Source organism: Megalobrama amblycephala, linkage group LG15 (assembly GCF_018812025.1).
Source record: "Megalobrama amblycephala isolate DHTTF-2021 linkage group LG15, ASM1881202v1, whole genome shotgun sequence".
NCBI classification, from domain to species: domain Eukaryota; kingdom Metazoa; phylum Chordata; class Actinopteri; order Cypriniformes; family Xenocyprididae; genus Megalobrama; species Megalobrama amblycephala.
Genome location: NC_063058.1, coordinates 24,504,912 through 24,521,644, shown reverse-complemented (window position 1 = coordinate 24,521,644; position 16,733 = coordinate 24,504,912). Strand labels below are relative to the sequence as shown.

The window sequence follows — 16,733 nt, the reverse complement described above, 5'->3', positions numbered from 1 at the left end:
ATAGATGCAGCGCTCATGGAAGATTTAGTCAGTGTAACTCAAGGCCTTGCAGTGCTTATGTGTACATTTGTGTATCATGCGTCTCTTTTCTCCATATTATTAGTCTCATTCTCTCTCTGTATTACATAAGACTTCCTGAAAAGCATGTAGTGTAGCTCATGTCACGCCCCCTCATTTTCTGGGACAGGAGGAAAGAAGCATTAGTGCACATGAGTACATATTGTACAGCACTTTAGACAAAAAAGCCCACATATATTTGCAGAAGAGTAGGCAGAAGAGCATTATGCATTATATGTATTTTCCTTTATGTTTGTTTGCATATTAATAGTCATAGTAGTTGTTTGTGCATATGAGTGTGTGTGTGTATGTTTGAGGCCAGATGCTCAAGTAATTCATATTGATATTTAAGTATCTTAAATATAATAATTATATTTATTATGCTGATGTACAGTCAGTTTGAGTTTGCTTGAATATGCACTGCTGCTGGGTTTAACTAGTAATGGTGGTTACATTTGATGAAAGTTATAGTTTCTGGCTATTTTAAAGTGATGCAAACTATCAGCTTGAATACAAGCCATAGTTCACCTAAAAAGTGGAAATTATGTAATTATTTGAAAGCTCGAAATGGAAAAGGGTGGCTATTGTGCATATTCCAAATCCAATGGAAACCAATTGTACTGTTATGGTGCTTTTATTATACTTTTATGGTGCTTTTTGTGGACTGTAAAATGTATTGTTTTATGTATTGTATTTATGCCCAACATATGAGCAAAAAAAAGTTAATTTTTGGCTGCAATTCTGCACCTATATATATATATATATATATGGGTGTAATGGTACACAAACATGGTGGTTCGGTACGTACCTCGGTATTGAAGTCACAGTTTGGTTCAGGTTTGGTACAGGTTTTGCACTTCTAAATCTAATTATAAAATTATTTTTCAATTATTTTTCTGCTCCAATTCATTTTGAAATATAATCATTTACACAGTTACTGTCATAACTTGTTTTCATGACAAATTTTATTTAAACATATATTTATTAATTAATATATGCTCCCCTCTATTGTTCATTTCTCTAGTGAACTAACATGCTGTGGACACTAAATGACTTGCCTGAGGTAGATGTAATGCTAAGTGAGATATTTTACAAGCTATTTTATTGATGTCTTTCTGCAGTTGAAACAGAGATTATATGTAAACATATCTATGCATAGATCACCTGTTCTTCAAACAGCATTGCATAACCGCTTCTAGATTGGAGTGTGGATCGCATTTTATCAACTGTATTCGTTGTCTGACTGTATGCACTGAACCATGACGTCCATACCATGACGGTTCAGGCAAATACATGTACTGTTAATATATAATATGTAATATAATAGAGTGGGGCAGGTATGATATCAAATCCTGGAAGACTAATTCGCCAGTGGTATCTCTGCACCACTCTATTTGGTAAATAAAAACAGAATGATAATTTTTGGGTGAACTGTCCCTTTAATTTGCAGTTGCAAACCCCCTTTTCATTGGGTATCCCATGTGTTTGAAGTTTTGTAATGAAAGTTAACAATAAGGTCAGCAAAATATCTCTTTGCAAACTACAGGAAAAAACACACTATCCACTTACAAAAAGCACTTAGACATGAGAAACTTGAGAATCAAACAGAAATGCTTCTGTTTGTTTAGCAAACGTGGCGTCTGAGTCATCTTCTCTGTTCAGGAAACTGTGAAAACATTCTAGCCAGTCATTGTGAACGAGACCAAGCGAGGATATTCAAAGTTAATACTTGTATGAAGCACATCTATTATTCTGAACCGTGTGAAGATAGTCAGTAGAAAACAGGTACATTCATAAAAAATAAACCAAGTTTTTGCAGTGATACCACAGAAAAAAATATGTTTGGTTCCTCAAAAATAAATAAATAAATAAACTTCTTAAAAAAAGTTTTCTTTCTTACACTGTAAAAAAAAAAAAAAAAAAAAAAAATGTTTCTTTCTCAAATCAACTTGTGGTTCAGTTAAAGGGTTAGTTCACCCAAAAATGACAATTCTGTCATTTATTACTCACCCTCATGCCGTTCCACACCCGTAAGACCGTTAATCTTCGGAACACAAATTAAGATATTTTTTTTCAAAACACTGCTTCAGCAGTGTTATGAATCAGTGTATCGAACCATGATTCGGATCGCGTGTCAAACCGCCAAACTACTGAAATCACGTGACTTTGGCGCTCCGAACCGCTGATTCGACACGCTGATTCATTATGCTCCGAAGCTTCCTGAAGCAGTGTTTTGAAATCGGCCATCACTATATAAGTATAAGTATATTAATATTGAACCACTGTACACATGAACTGATTTAAATATGTTTTTAGTACATTAATGGATCTTGAAAGAGGAAATGTCATTGCTGGCTATGGAGGCCTCACGGAGCCATCGGATTTCAACAAAAATATCTTAATTTGCGTTCCGAAAATTAATGAAGGTCTTATGGGTGTGGAACGGCATGAGGCTAAGTAATAAATGACAGAATTTTCATTTTTGGGTGAACTAACCCTTTAACATAATATTTTGAGTTTTTGCTGATTAAACTATTAACTCAAATTTTTAATTTCAGTGAACTCAAAATTTTAAGGCAACCAGGTAACTTACTTTTTTAAGTTAAACCAGCAATTCTTTTTTACAGTGTAGTTCTGGCATGAAACTCTAGATGGCACAGGCTGATAGGTCTAACTCATTTGGTAGTGATCACATCATTATCTACATAGCACATCTGATTGGATGTTGTTGCATCAGCGGCCAATGAGCTGCGGCTCAACGTTCAAACAAATACCAGTAGTGTTTGCTGTTAGCAGTGCACTTTCAGAAACCCTCCACCTTCCCCAGATCCACCTGTGTAAATCTGCTACGGGGGTCAATTCATGTATGTTACATGTGTGTTGGAAAGGGATGCTAAAGGTTCTTCATGGAACCATCAATGCCAATAAAGTACCTTTACTTTTAAGAGTATATGTGGCCTTCCATTTAATACATTTTTAAACTAAGGCTTTGTCTTCGCGCAGTTCCCTTTTCGAACATTTGGAGCCTGAGAAACCGACAGCATCCAAATGGTTTGTAATTGTAACACGGCTGTTGTTCTCTTTTGTGTGTGCAGGACGAAGCCAGCTAGCGAAACCGAGCGTGAAGATGTCCAGAAACTTCTGGCACTGTGGAAGACTTGGCAGGTGAGTGTACAGGAACAGGTTGTGAGGAACACACTTTGGCTGATTTGAGATCAGGCACTGAGCCTTGTCTGAAGATGGGATCTTATGTGACACGCTCAAGCTGATGTAGGAGCTGCTAGCACTGTCTCCTTGGAGAGGAAGATGGATGAGATCAAACAGAACCGTTTTACAATTAGTTCATGTGTCTGTTGTTTATTTTTTGAATATTCACAGACAAATTTTTAATTAGTCCTCAAGCTAATCATTAAGGCTTGGTTCCACAGACAGGGCTTAGATTAAGCCAGAATTGTGCCTTAGTTAAATTAGGATATTTAAGTAGCTTTTATAAGTGTGCCTTTAAAAAAAAAAAACGTCACTGGTGTGCATCTTGAGACAAAACAATGGCAACGACATATTTTAAGATATGTCAGTGCAAGTTGCTTCCAGTTAAAGCAGCTCAAACATGTATTTTAGTCTGAGACTAGCTTAAGCCTTGTGAAACCAGGGGTATATAGTTTAACAGGCGTCTCAAACATTTGCTACTGCATATTTTGATTTAAGACAAACTTTTTCGTACTCAACTCAATCTGATTTTTTTTTACCATTCGTGTGCTGAAATCACCAAATTAGACCACTATAGTTTGCGAAGCTACGCCGTTTTTACCAGCGTCATTTCAAAACATAATCAGCAGTGAAATTGCTTGTATCATGTGGAATTGTTTTTGTGAAATATTTATGCAGATTTTCAGATGCAATAGATTGTAGGGCTTGCAGAACAGACAAATCAACAACACATGAAAAAAAAAAAAAAAAAAGTTTGGTGAGAGAGTTAAATATTTTTGAAAACATGCTCAACTAAACAGTTCCTTTAATGGTAAAGTATATGCATGCAATTCTGCATTAATATCAGTTATTTTCTTTGAAATAAAATTTTATTTTTCTTAAAAACATTTTTTTGATGACAATATACATGATGGTCAACAGTTCGTGGGGTCAGTAAGTTTTTTTTTTTTTTAATTAATGAAGACTTTTATCATACAAGGATGCATTAAACCGAGGAAAAATGAAAGTAAAGACATTTATAATATTACTAAACATTTCCATTTCAAATAAATTCTGCAACTTTTTATTAATTAAAGAATCCTGGAGTAAGAAATATCACGGTTTTCACAAAAATATTAAGCCACTGTTCTCAAAATTGATAATGAAGAAAAGTTTATTGAGCAGTAAATAAGCATATTACAATGATTTCTGAAGGATCAGGTGAAATGGAATAATGATACTGAAAATTCAGCTTTGTATCACAGAAATAAATTAAATTTTAAAATATATTAAAATAGTAATCAGATATTGTAAATTGTAATAATATTTCACAATTTTACAATTTTTACTGTATTTTTGCTCAAATAAATGCAACCTTAGTGAGCATAAAAGTCTTAAAATCATTAAAAAAAAATCTTACTGTACAGTGTGTGTGTGTGTGTGTGTGTGTGTGTGTGTGTGTGTGTGTGTGTGTGTGTGTGTGTGTGTGTGAACTTTTGCACCCCTGAAGAAGTCCAGTTTCTCAGTAACATTATTTTAACATTTTTAACACATTTAACATAACAAAATGTTCATTAAAAGTGAAAAACAAGAACAATTATTTCAAAGTAAATAACAGAAATCAATGCACAATGAAGAAAAAAATACATCTAATAACCTTTTTGGACGTAGGCGGATGTACAGTATGTGTAATCAAACCTGCATTACTAATGCAGACTCTTTTTTTTTTTCTATAACATTCCTTCAGTGCACTTTATATTATTCACTCTCATGTTCATTCTTCTGTAATATTTATTTTTTCTTTGGATGGGGGAGTTGCGGGTGAGTTATGGGTCTGTCCTAAATGTACCCCGGCTGTGCCGTTCCCCTGAGAGGGGAGCCTGGGTCAGCTGATTAAAAAGATAATGAGTTGAAGTGATAGATTTATGTTTTTTTCTGCAATATGTGGCCTTTTGCCGTCTCCCGTAGGAGGCGGTAACTGTATAAATAACAGATGGTGACATTGGAAAGCAACTGCTCCCTCGCCTTAGTTGTCTCAGCCTTTTCTGTCGCTTTGTTAAATTAAACACCACAGTGATTAGGCCCACAACATCCAAAGCATCAGACATGACGCTGCCTCCTTCAGAAAGGCTGTCCTGACTCATGCATATTGACATTTGATCAGGACAAATTTTAATGTTTGAGTGTGCTCATTTGTACATGTGACAGAAGCTTTGGTTGGACATGCATTAGGTTTGTTTTGATGGATTGTGTAAATCATGCATGTTGGTCAAAGATACAAAGTGGTTTAAATATGACAGGATATGAAAATTGACCCTATTTACTTTCTTAAAGGGATATACACTGAAATAATTGGTGTAGGATTTCCTTAGAAACAATTTTCAATCAGAAATTGCTAAAGGATTTGACTGAAAATTAAAAAAAAAAATAAATAAATAAATAAAATAATAATATTTTCTTGTAAAATATTCTCCAATAATCTTTTGTTTTATTTATACATTTGATAAATACATAGTTCTGTCATGAAACTCTAGATGGCGCAGGCTGATGGGTCTTAACGCAAGCTGATAATTACAGTGTTAATTACATGTCACAAGCTGATTGGTCCATGTCTCATGGACCACAGGTCTCACACATATAAATGGCTTTGAAACAATTTTCACTCAGAAATTTCTAAATAAAATTTCATAAATAATTACAAAGAAATGGCATATAACATGAATTAAACGTGAATTTTTTATGTATTTTCTTGTAAAACCTAGTCCAATAATCTGTTTTAGATAGAACTCTGAAAAAACTCTTTTTTATGGTGTATATTTTTATTCATAAAAAGTCTTTTTTGGTAATTTTTTTGGTCTTTTTTGAAAGTTATAGAAAGGGTTATTATTGTTAACTATTAAAAACACAATAGTAAAACTATTAAAAACATTTCAGTTAATTGAAATTAGATTTGTCGCCTTGGCAATGAACTGAAATATACGGCAGAGGATTAGGGCCAAGCAATAATAAAAAAATAAAACCATCTCGAGATTAAAGTTGTTAAATTTCGAGAAAAAAACTCGTTAAATTTCGAGACAAAGTTGAGATAAAATGTTGAGAATAAAGTCATTAAATTACGAGAAAAAAGTCATTAAATTACGAGAAAAAAGTCGTTAAATTACGAATTTGTTCTCATAATTTAACGACTTTTTTCTTGTAATTTAATGACTTTTTTCTCGTAATTTAATGACTTTATTCTCAACATTTTATCTCAACTTTTTTCTTGAAATTTAACAAGTTTTTTCTCGTAATTTAATTTAATGAGTTTATTCTCAACGTTTTATTTCAACTTTTTTCTTGAAATTTAACGAGTCTTTTCTTGTAATTTAATAACTTTATTCTCAACATTTTATCTCGACTTTTTTCTTGAAATTTAACGAGTTTTTTCTCGTAATTTAATTTAATGAGTTTATTCTCAACATTTTATCTCGACTTTTTTCTTGAAATTTAACGAGTTTTTTCTCGTAATTTAATGAGTTTTTTCTCGTAATTTAATGACTTTATTCTCAACATTTCATCTCAACTTTTTTCTTGAAATTTAACGAGTTTTTTCTCGTAATTTAATGAGTTTTTTCTCGTAATTTAATTTAATGACTTTATTCTCAACATTTTATTTCAACTTTTTTCTTGAAATTTAATGAGTTTTTTCTCGTAATTTAATGACTTTATTCTCAACATTTTATCTCAACTTTTTTCTTGAAATTTAACGAGTTTTTTCTCATAATTTAATGAGTTTTTTCTCGTAATTTAATTTAATGACTTTATTCTCAACATTTTTTCTCGACTTTTTTCTTGAAATTTAACAAGTTTTTTCTCGTAATTTAATTTAATGAGTTTATTCTCAACATTTTATTTCAACTTTTTTCTTGAAATTTAATGACTTTATTCTCAACATTTTATTTCGACTTTTTTCTCGAAATTTTACGAGTTTTTTCTTGAAATTTAACAACTTTAATCTCAAGATGGTTTTATTTTTTTATTATGGCTTGGCCCTAATCCTCTTCCGTAGAAATAAGTTTAAAACTATTAACTGGAAATAAATAAAAGCTAAAACTTAAATAAAATTAAATTAAACCTGAATAGCAATATTTAAAATAAATAAATAAATAAATTGACAAAAGCACATAAATAAATTACTAAAATTATTAACTATTTATTTTACTAAAATAAACATTAAAACTAAAAAAAAAATACAAATACAAGCTAATTCAAAATATTAACAAAACTATAATAAAAACTAAAATGACACTGGTATTTTTTTTGTCCCCATTTACTTTCATTGTTTGGAAAAGCAACCGAGACATTCCGCAAAACATTTTCTTCAGTCATATGAATTTTGAAAGGCACGAAGAGTACATGATAACACAATTTACATTTTTGAGTCACTATCCCTTTAATAAATGATAAAAAATATAATGTTGTCATCAGGACATTATGTAGGGCAAAGTACAAATCTGTCATTAAATAAGACCTACCCGCCTACTTCAAGGGACTTGAAGTACAGATGCCTGTTGAGGACACACTGATGTGCTGTTTTCAGTCGTGATGTGTAGAAGTGATGTTATTATTCTGATCCAGGAGTTTGTTCTGCAAACCTGAGCCGTTCAGAAACATCTGCTGAGAGGAGACTGATTTCAGATCAGAGAAGAAAGCAACCCTGGATGCTGGGTTTAACGTGGGGAGCACAGTATGTTCGTGCACCTGCAGCTAAATTATCTGTTATTAATTCAACAAATGTAGTGTAACTTGAGAATGACTTGTCTCTGCACTCCTGCAGGGATCTCGCCTGTGATCTGCATCTCCTTCTACCCGAGGTTTTTAGTGCTAGATTTACAGAGCTCTTTCTTTTGATGCAGTAGAAAAACGATACTTTAAGATGTAGCTTTATCCAACCTTTCCTTCATTTTTATTATAGTTTTCACTTCTTATTGTTGTCGTTTGTTGTACAAAGACACTCTTATTCAGAAACTTCTGTATTTTTTTTTCCTCTATGAAAGAAAGGAGAGAAGTCTCACTCATTATGTTGTATATATATATATATATATATATATGCTACTAACTATGTTGAACACTTTAGGAAATAATAGCCTATATAGTTTTGTACTGTTATGTATATATAATAATGCTTAGTGGTGGCAGAAAATCATTTTGTAATATTAGCTAGAGAGATTAAAACAAATTATTGGTTGTTATAAACCAACACAATTAGTGTGAAATCATTAATTGTGTTTATTTACAAAGTTGTGTTTATTATGTATTAAAATACATTTATTTATTACGGAAACACACTTTAATTGAAATCACACTCAACTTGCTTTCTTTAATAGTGGCTTTTACACCAGAGGAACGTTTTCATATTCCTATAACTCTTGGTGCAAACACTGACTTTTTAGCATGTTCACACAGAGGAACTGGGAACAATTTTAGAGGGTGTTTACACGTCACCGTTTTCAGCTAAAAACAAAAAACTTTGTGTTTTGGCCGTTCGTTTACACAACAAATTTTTGGGGGGCCTGAAAACCCAAACGTTTGAAAACAGGTTTCAAAGTGCACTGTATGTTGATTGGCCGACATGCCATACGAAACACGGACACCTGTTGTTTTTAAAAAACTGTGTAAACACACAGTTTACGTTTACTTTCTCAACAAACATGGAAAACGGCGATAGATGGACCGATGCTGACATCCAGGCACTTCTCAACCTTTATGCTGCAGAGTTGTTGTTATTTATTGCCTTTTTATCATATCACATAAATTAAGCTTACGAACTCAAGATTCAGCCTGTGAAGTCGGATGTTGCTTTACCAAGCTTTAGCAAGCTCCTCCCCTAGTGGGTGGTGACAGGTTTCATATTACAATATTTATTTGAGCTACTTTATAATCAAAACCTTTTCTAATCTTGACAAAACACATATCTTCGAAAGGGTCTGAGTCTCACGGCTCCATATTTGCCAAATGTTTTGTGATATTTGGACAGAAATGTATCAATTTGTAACAGGAGTATGCATAAAATTCAATAGAATGTCGGTGACACCCGGTGGCTATTTTTGGTACAACGCCTAAACAAAATCTGATAGGAACTTCAATTTTTGTGATATCAACTTCAAATTTGGAACACAACTTGGTTAGACATATGGCTTTCATTTGATAGCAATTTTATAGTGAAATATACAGTACATTTGATTTACAGTAAATTTAAACTTCCATAACTCTTTCATACTTTAATTAAAGGATTAGTCCACTTTCAAATAAAATGTTCCTGATAATTTACCCACCCCCATGTCATCCAAGATGCTCATGTCATTCTTTTTGATGAAAACATTCCAGGATTATTCTCCTTATAGTGGACTTCAGTTGCCTCCAAATGGTTGAAGGTCAAAATTACAGTTTCAGTGCAGCTTCAAAGGGCTTTAAATGATACCAGACAAGGAATAAGGGTCTTCCCTATTCAACTTACGGAACGAACACGGCGCCAGTTCCGTTTTTTCCCATAAGTAGATTAGGGAAGGTGTAGGACATTCAGCGTAAGCTTTTTGAAGAATACGGAAAGCGGAAACACATGCAAGGCGATCATTTGTGTTTATAAAGCATATACAGTTGTATTTTTGTAGAAAATGACCAATCGTTTCGCTAGATAAGACTCTTATTCCTCGTCTGTTATCGTTTAAAGCCTTTTGAAGCTGCACTGAAACTGTAATTTTGACCTTCAACCGTCTGGAGGCCAGTGAAGTCCACTATAAGGAGAATAATCCTGGAATGTTTTCATCAAAAACCTTAATTTCTTTTTGACTGAAGAAAGAAAGACATGAACATCTTGGATGACATGGGGGTGAGTAAATTATCAGGAAAATTTTATTTGAAAGTGATCTAATCCTATAACAAGACTAAACTTAGGTCTGTACTCCAAAGCATTCTTGAATTGTAATCATTTAAAGTTGGGTTCTCAAAAATGGCGGTGACAGTTAAGGGGTTAAATAACGTCACTTCAGAGTTCCTACCGCCGGTGCTAATGCAACCAGGAAAATTGCCCTAAAAGGACATTCAGTTCTTAGGGGCCTGTCCTGGTGGCTAGTTCCTATAATTAAGTTCCTATAACTATAACTGAGTCCCTTTGCAAAAGCCCCCAATGTCTAGTGATTAGTAAGAGAACTGACATTTGTTTCAATGTTGTTGCAGGTGAACAGCCAGTCGTTGTGTGACCATTTAGTAAGCTGTTCACATTTTTACTGCCACATTTTTGTGGTGTTGTAAATACTATGATAGACCGCACAGGTGTAAACACACGGTGCTGGTGGCTTGTTTTGAGACATGCATGCCCTGTGCTGTATATATGTGTATATATTTGTTTTAATTGGAAGACATAATGTCAGTAAAGACGCTGAGGTGTCCACATAATACAGATGGATTTGTTCACAGACATTAGTGCATTTAATACAGGCGGGACTGACTGGAGAAGCTCAGAATTGCCACTTGACTTTATGATCCTGAAAGAGGTATCCGTCCTTCCACGCCCCCTTGACAACCTTGTAGCACGACAAGGAACAAAGACAAACGCAGTACGGTTAGAAAGAAAACATTCCAGGGAGGCAATTATTATTATTGAAGGGCGCAAAACATGTTGTTGGGATGACGTAAAACTCTTCGGGTGACGTGGTCTTGCTATAGGTGTCTTTGAAATAATGAAAGGAACTAACAGTATTTGGCTTTTGTGAATTCCCTTAATTGCCGTCCAGGCAACTTTCTTCCTGATGAGCTCTGACGGTCTACAGCTGTGCCTTGCGATATGCCACCAGACGTGCCGTACCTTCAAGCCATGTGTTGGCGGTTGGCCGCCGTCCTTGGTGTCGAACAGACGCAGCTGTGAAAGGAACATCGGTTGTGAACGCACAGATGCCTTCGCCAGAAGTAAAACTTCATCATACATCAATACTTCCTCAATAAGACAACCTTCTTCCCAAGGCTGCAGATTTGGAGAAATCAAACTAAATGAATCTATAACATAATATAACATGCTACAGAAGTGAAATGTTTTAACACTGTGACGTATTGTTTAATTGGATTATATAACTATACACTTTCTCGCAAAAGCAGCGTCTGAACACACATATGATAATCTCCTAGACATTGATTTTAAGAGCAGATCTCCTCGGCGAGGTCCGATACCCCTCCGCAGTCAGGTCCGATCGATACGGCATCTGTGTGTCAGACACAATTCTGCCTAATTACGCTAATACATCAAACCAGGTGGCAGCGATGTAGGAGATAACGTCACGTCTGTATGTATGCGTGAGGAGATTATCTGCGCTAACGATTTCCTGTCATGTTTTCTGTGTTTTTGATGGTGTATATGTGGATCCGAATGTGTAATTGTTTTAGGTAGAGAGAGAGGGGGACGTCAGCGTGGGATGCAATGAGCTCGTCTTCATTTATCATGTTTAGTGCGACTTCTGGTAGCGATGTCAAATGTGGTGGTTATAGTCAAAATTAAATCAAAATTTTACACATTCTGTTGTACTATACACAATTGAATGTAAAATAGCCCTATTTTGTCCCAAAATCATGGGTAACTCCACTGACCACGCTTCTGTTTGGATATATATGTGCGAGCTTGCAGTTTCAGGACCATTGGTCCAAAACGTGTTCCGGGTGCGACAGTGGAGTCGGAATTTGCACGGCTCATTTGTCTGTAGAATGTGTTGCCTCAGGCCAGGCCTCACACCTCTCCATCCTCCAACCGGCCCGTGGAAATGATTTAGACTCCATTTCTTGGTGAATGCGGTGCCCTGCAGATGCATTGGTCAGTCAATCATGATTAACTGCACACATCTACTCCCAGCATGGTTTTCACATGTAGGTCAAAGGGTCAGGGGTGATTCACACCATATCACGTAAGGATGTGACCTATTGCAGAATATAACAATGTTGTGATGGATTGGCAACAACGCTGTGGTGGTCAGTGCAATTTATTCAATTATTCATATGTAATTATTTATGATATATATATATATATATATATATATATATATATATATATATATATTTCTGTTATAATCTACTGAACACAAAAGAAGATATTTTGAATAATGTTGGTAACCAAACAGTTTCTGGTCCCCACTATGGAAGTCAATGGGGTTACCAACATTCTTCAAAATATCTTCTTTTGTGCTCAACATAAGAAGGAAATTAAAGGATTAGTTCAGTTTCAAATGAAAATTAGCCCAAGCTTTACTTAACCTCAAGCTGTCCTAGGTGCATATGACTTTCTTCTTTCTGATGAACAGAATTTCAGATATTTTAATAAATATCCTGACGCACCCGAGCTTTATAATGGTAGTGAACAGGAGTCACGAGTATGAGCTGAAGAAAGTGTTTTCATCCACATCCATCCATCATAAACGTACTCCACATGGCTCCTAGGGGTCAATAAAGGCCTTCTGAAGCGAAGCGATGCGTGTATATCCATATTTAACAAGTTATGAAATTCCGCCAGACTGCCTTCCGTATTCAACGTGAAAAAAAGAAAAGAAAGTGTAAAACTCTTGCAGTTCAAAAGGCTTACACTATGTCCAAGGCCTTCCCTATTCAACTTACGGAAAAAGTGAAATTGACGCGATGCCAGTTTACACTTTCTTCGTAAGTTGAATATGGAAGGCGGTCTGGCAAATATATATTTTACTTCATAACTTGTTAAAGGGATAGTTCACCCAAAAATTAAAATTTGATGTTTATCTGCTTACCCCCATCGCATCCAAGATGTAGGTGACTTTGTTTCTTCAGTAGAACACAAATGATGATTTTTAACTCCAACCGTTGCCGTCTGTCAGTCAAATAATGGGAGTGAATGGGAACTTGAATCAATAAGAGTCGAAAAACCAAAAAATTGAACAGTATTTATATCATTTTTTAACGCTAATACACCACTATGTCCAACTACGTTCAGCACTCGCTTAGTGAGGTCTGATCGCGCTCTGACAACGGCAGTGATGTCTCGTGCATATACTTCAATGAGTGCTAGACATCAATTCCACTGTCAGAGCGCGATCAGACCTCACTAAGCGAATGCTGAACGCAGTTGGACATAGTGGTGTTTTAGAGATAAAAATTATATAAATACTGTTCGGTTTCTCGCACAAACCGATCGTTTCGTGTCTTAGGACATCAATGTGTCGTCACGAGCCGCAGGGTTTAATTTGGATTTGTCTATGCAAGGTTTTCTGACTCTTATTGATCCAAGTTCCCATTCACTAGCATTATTTGACTGACAGATGGCAACGGTTGGAGTTAAAAATCATCATTTGTGTTCTACTGAAGAAACAAAGTCACCTACATCTTGGATGCGCTGGGGGTAAGCAGATAAACATCAAATTTTCATTTTTGGGTGAACTATCCCTTTAAATATGTTTTTTTTTTTTTTTTTTTTTTTTTACACAAACGCATCGCTTCACTTTAGAAGGCCTTTATTAACCCCCCGGAGCCGTGTGGAATACACGTTTATGATGGATGGAAGCACTTTCTTCACCTCAAACTCGTGACCCCTGTTCACTGGCATTATAAAGCTTGGATGCGTCAGGATATTCATTAATATATCTCTGATTGTGTTCATCAGAAAGAAGAAAGTCATATACACCTAGGATAGCTTGTGGGTGAGTAAAGCTTGGGCTAATTTTCATTTGAAAGTGAACTAAACCTTTAATACAAGTTTGGAACAACTTGAGGGTGAGTAAATGAATTTTCATTTTTGGGTGAACTATCCCTTTAAGCATTTTCACTTCTCAAGTAAATGTATCTTGCAAAGCAAGAGTTATTAGATGTAAACGCCTAGGCCACAATTATTCAGATGGCTAGTTAACTGGTCCCATAAATAGAGTTACTTTAGATTTAGTCCCAGAGCAATGTTTCCCCTCAGACCTGCCCTTTGTATAATCACGATAATTCCTGCAAATGGATGAACGTCTGTGCAAATCAAGCCTGATGTGCCTCTCTCCACCAGCCAATTTACATGAATGAACTTTTAGGGAGCATTTTACATAAGAACAGCCTACATCATACAATCCCGTTGTGTGTGCACGCCATTTCTCTTTAACACACTCTCTCTCCCTTCTACTTTATTGCTCAAACAAGCACAAAAAATTCATCCCCAAAATATCCTTAACCCTCTGGAGTCTGAGGCTGATTTGGGGCCTGGAGAAGTTTTGACATGCCCTGACATTTGTGCTTTTTTCAGTTGTTCATAAACATATTAATGACACAAGTGTCATTACACTGTATTCAGCACAAACTAGGCTACCATAATATGTGAGGAACATGTGTGTACATGTTTGTGTTTTTGAAGGAATAACGTTTATGCGTGGTTACTGAAAAAACAAAAAACTTAAGTCACTGATATAAGGCCAATAAAAGTATATTAAATCTGTGTTCACAAGACTTTTGGGTATTGAAGGTTGTAGACTAGAGTTTTTGCTTCAAAATTATGTAAAAATTATGCTGACTCCTCTTTCATTTATAACAATATACTGATTTAGTTTTTGTAAGACACTTTTTGCCAAGAAACACGGTATGCGAGGAGGCGTGAATCTCCATGAATAATGGCTCATTCTCACCTGTGAAGACAAAAGAATTGAATAGTAATGACCTGAAAAGACTTGCATATTAATGAGGCATTTCAGTCAGGTAGGCTGTGAAAAAAAACTTCTGTGATGTCTCAAGCTCATCATGGTATATGAAACATACAGAAAAATTTTATTACAATATAAAATAATGGTTTTATATTATACTTTAAAATAGAATGTATTTCTGTGATGCAAAGAGTCTGAATATAGGCTTTTAGTTTAAAAGCATGCACATTTGGAGAAATATAGGATTCTCATATGTTTATGTCAATTTTCTATACAGAGGAGTTATTTTTTATTTAATATTCATTGTTATCTCTATGAGCGCTGGTGTTTGCAATTCATACTGCAGCCGGAGGGCGCTCTGTGCATTTTAGTCCACAAATTCACCTAAGAAGAAGACGATATTCCATGAATGGTGTTCACCAATTCATACTACAGCCGGAGGGCGCTAAAGAAACAAAAACTCACTTAAAACTTATCAATAGAAGAAAACAAACAGGAATTTACTGAATGTCTTCCAGAGATCGCTAACCATGGCTTTTTCATCCAGATAAACAATTTTCAAGGCAATAAATACACGATTGAGATGATGAATGCATGTGTTGTCTCTGAATTTGCCTGTGAATAGCGCTGGCTCCGTGGGCGTGGCCGCATTAGTGGGTAATGAGCTGAATCACGGACTTCTGACATGGCTCTCTTTTCATACAGATTACATAAACACAGAATGTTTGTTTTCGATTTGACTTGCACGATTTAAAACCTGACATTTCAACGTTTTGTTAGACATAAGTATGAATTTTTTGTGATTAGTATTCACTAAGTTACACTTCATTTTCTGAGAACTATCAGATTGGACTTCGTTCAGAGGGAGATGAGAGATCACGCATCATGTTAGTTTTCTTTATTTTACAAAAAGCACAACATTTTGTTTTTACTCTGAGTGTATACAAATAAAAGGAGATATTCTATAGTTTCAATTGATGTATTACTTATGTCTCTATGACAAAAAATGACAGAGTATTTTAAGTCTGTTTTGCTGCAATGTGAAAAAAAACCTGCAAAACGCGCCGGCGCGTTTTTAGACCTCAGAGTGTTAAGCCATTTCAGTTTCAAAAAATGCTGACAGTAATGTCTCAACCACTAACAGCAAAGGCCATGTGGCATTTGTGCTCTATCTGTTTATTTAATGTATTTCAATCATCAGTCGTTGGTTCATTCCACTAGATAACATACATTTCACCAAAATTGAGGGGGAGGGGAGTGAATCCACTGGGTTTTTTGAATATGAATAGAAATGGATAAATTGCCACAGGACGCTGAGCTTTGTCTGTTTGTTGGATTGGCAGAGAGAAGATTGGTTCTCTTATTGACATTTTAATCAAGTCTAGTGGAGAGAGTCTTATTGTGAAGGCATTAACAATGCAACACTCTAGTGGTGTGAATCGTTTCGTTCCGTGTCAGGAATAGAATAAGTTTGGATAGAAAAACCTGAAATCGTCTCAATTAGGGAAGTGTATATCTGTCTGAGTCTAGCAAGAAATAACAGGGAAGAGTTTCTATTCATAGATCTGTCGTAGCTGACGTGTTAAGCTCAATGTCTTTTTTTGCATTAAATTGTATATTAGATTCATGTCGAGTCGCTGTTTCGTGTCAACAAAATGATGTTGGTGAAGCACAAATGTCCTTTGACACTTCTTTATGAAAGATAACTACTTGAAAAAGAAGGCTTTGGTGTTGATTGAGACGATTTTGTTCACAATTTGTCTCCATCATGCCTCCTTGCAGGGGGGTTGGCATGGCAACCAAGGACAGGAAGTAAATCAGTGCCAGCTGGAAAAG

General features: G+C 35.1%; 1 protein-coding gene across 2 annotated transcripts in view; it reads left to right on the top strand.

Moving 5' to 3' along the window:
* The window catches only part of lrrc4ca (leucine rich repeat containing 4C, genome duplicate a), a 184,506-nt gene that overhangs the window by 152,422 nt on the left and 15,351 nt on the right, over positions 1-16,733 (top strand). For both annotated transcript variants that reach the window (XM_048158852.1, XM_048158851.1), the window contains one exon: positions 3,153-3,222. The gene's annotated coding sequence lies outside the window, so the exon portion shown is untranslated. The remainder of the gene's footprint in view (positions 1-3,152; positions 3,223-16,733) is intronic.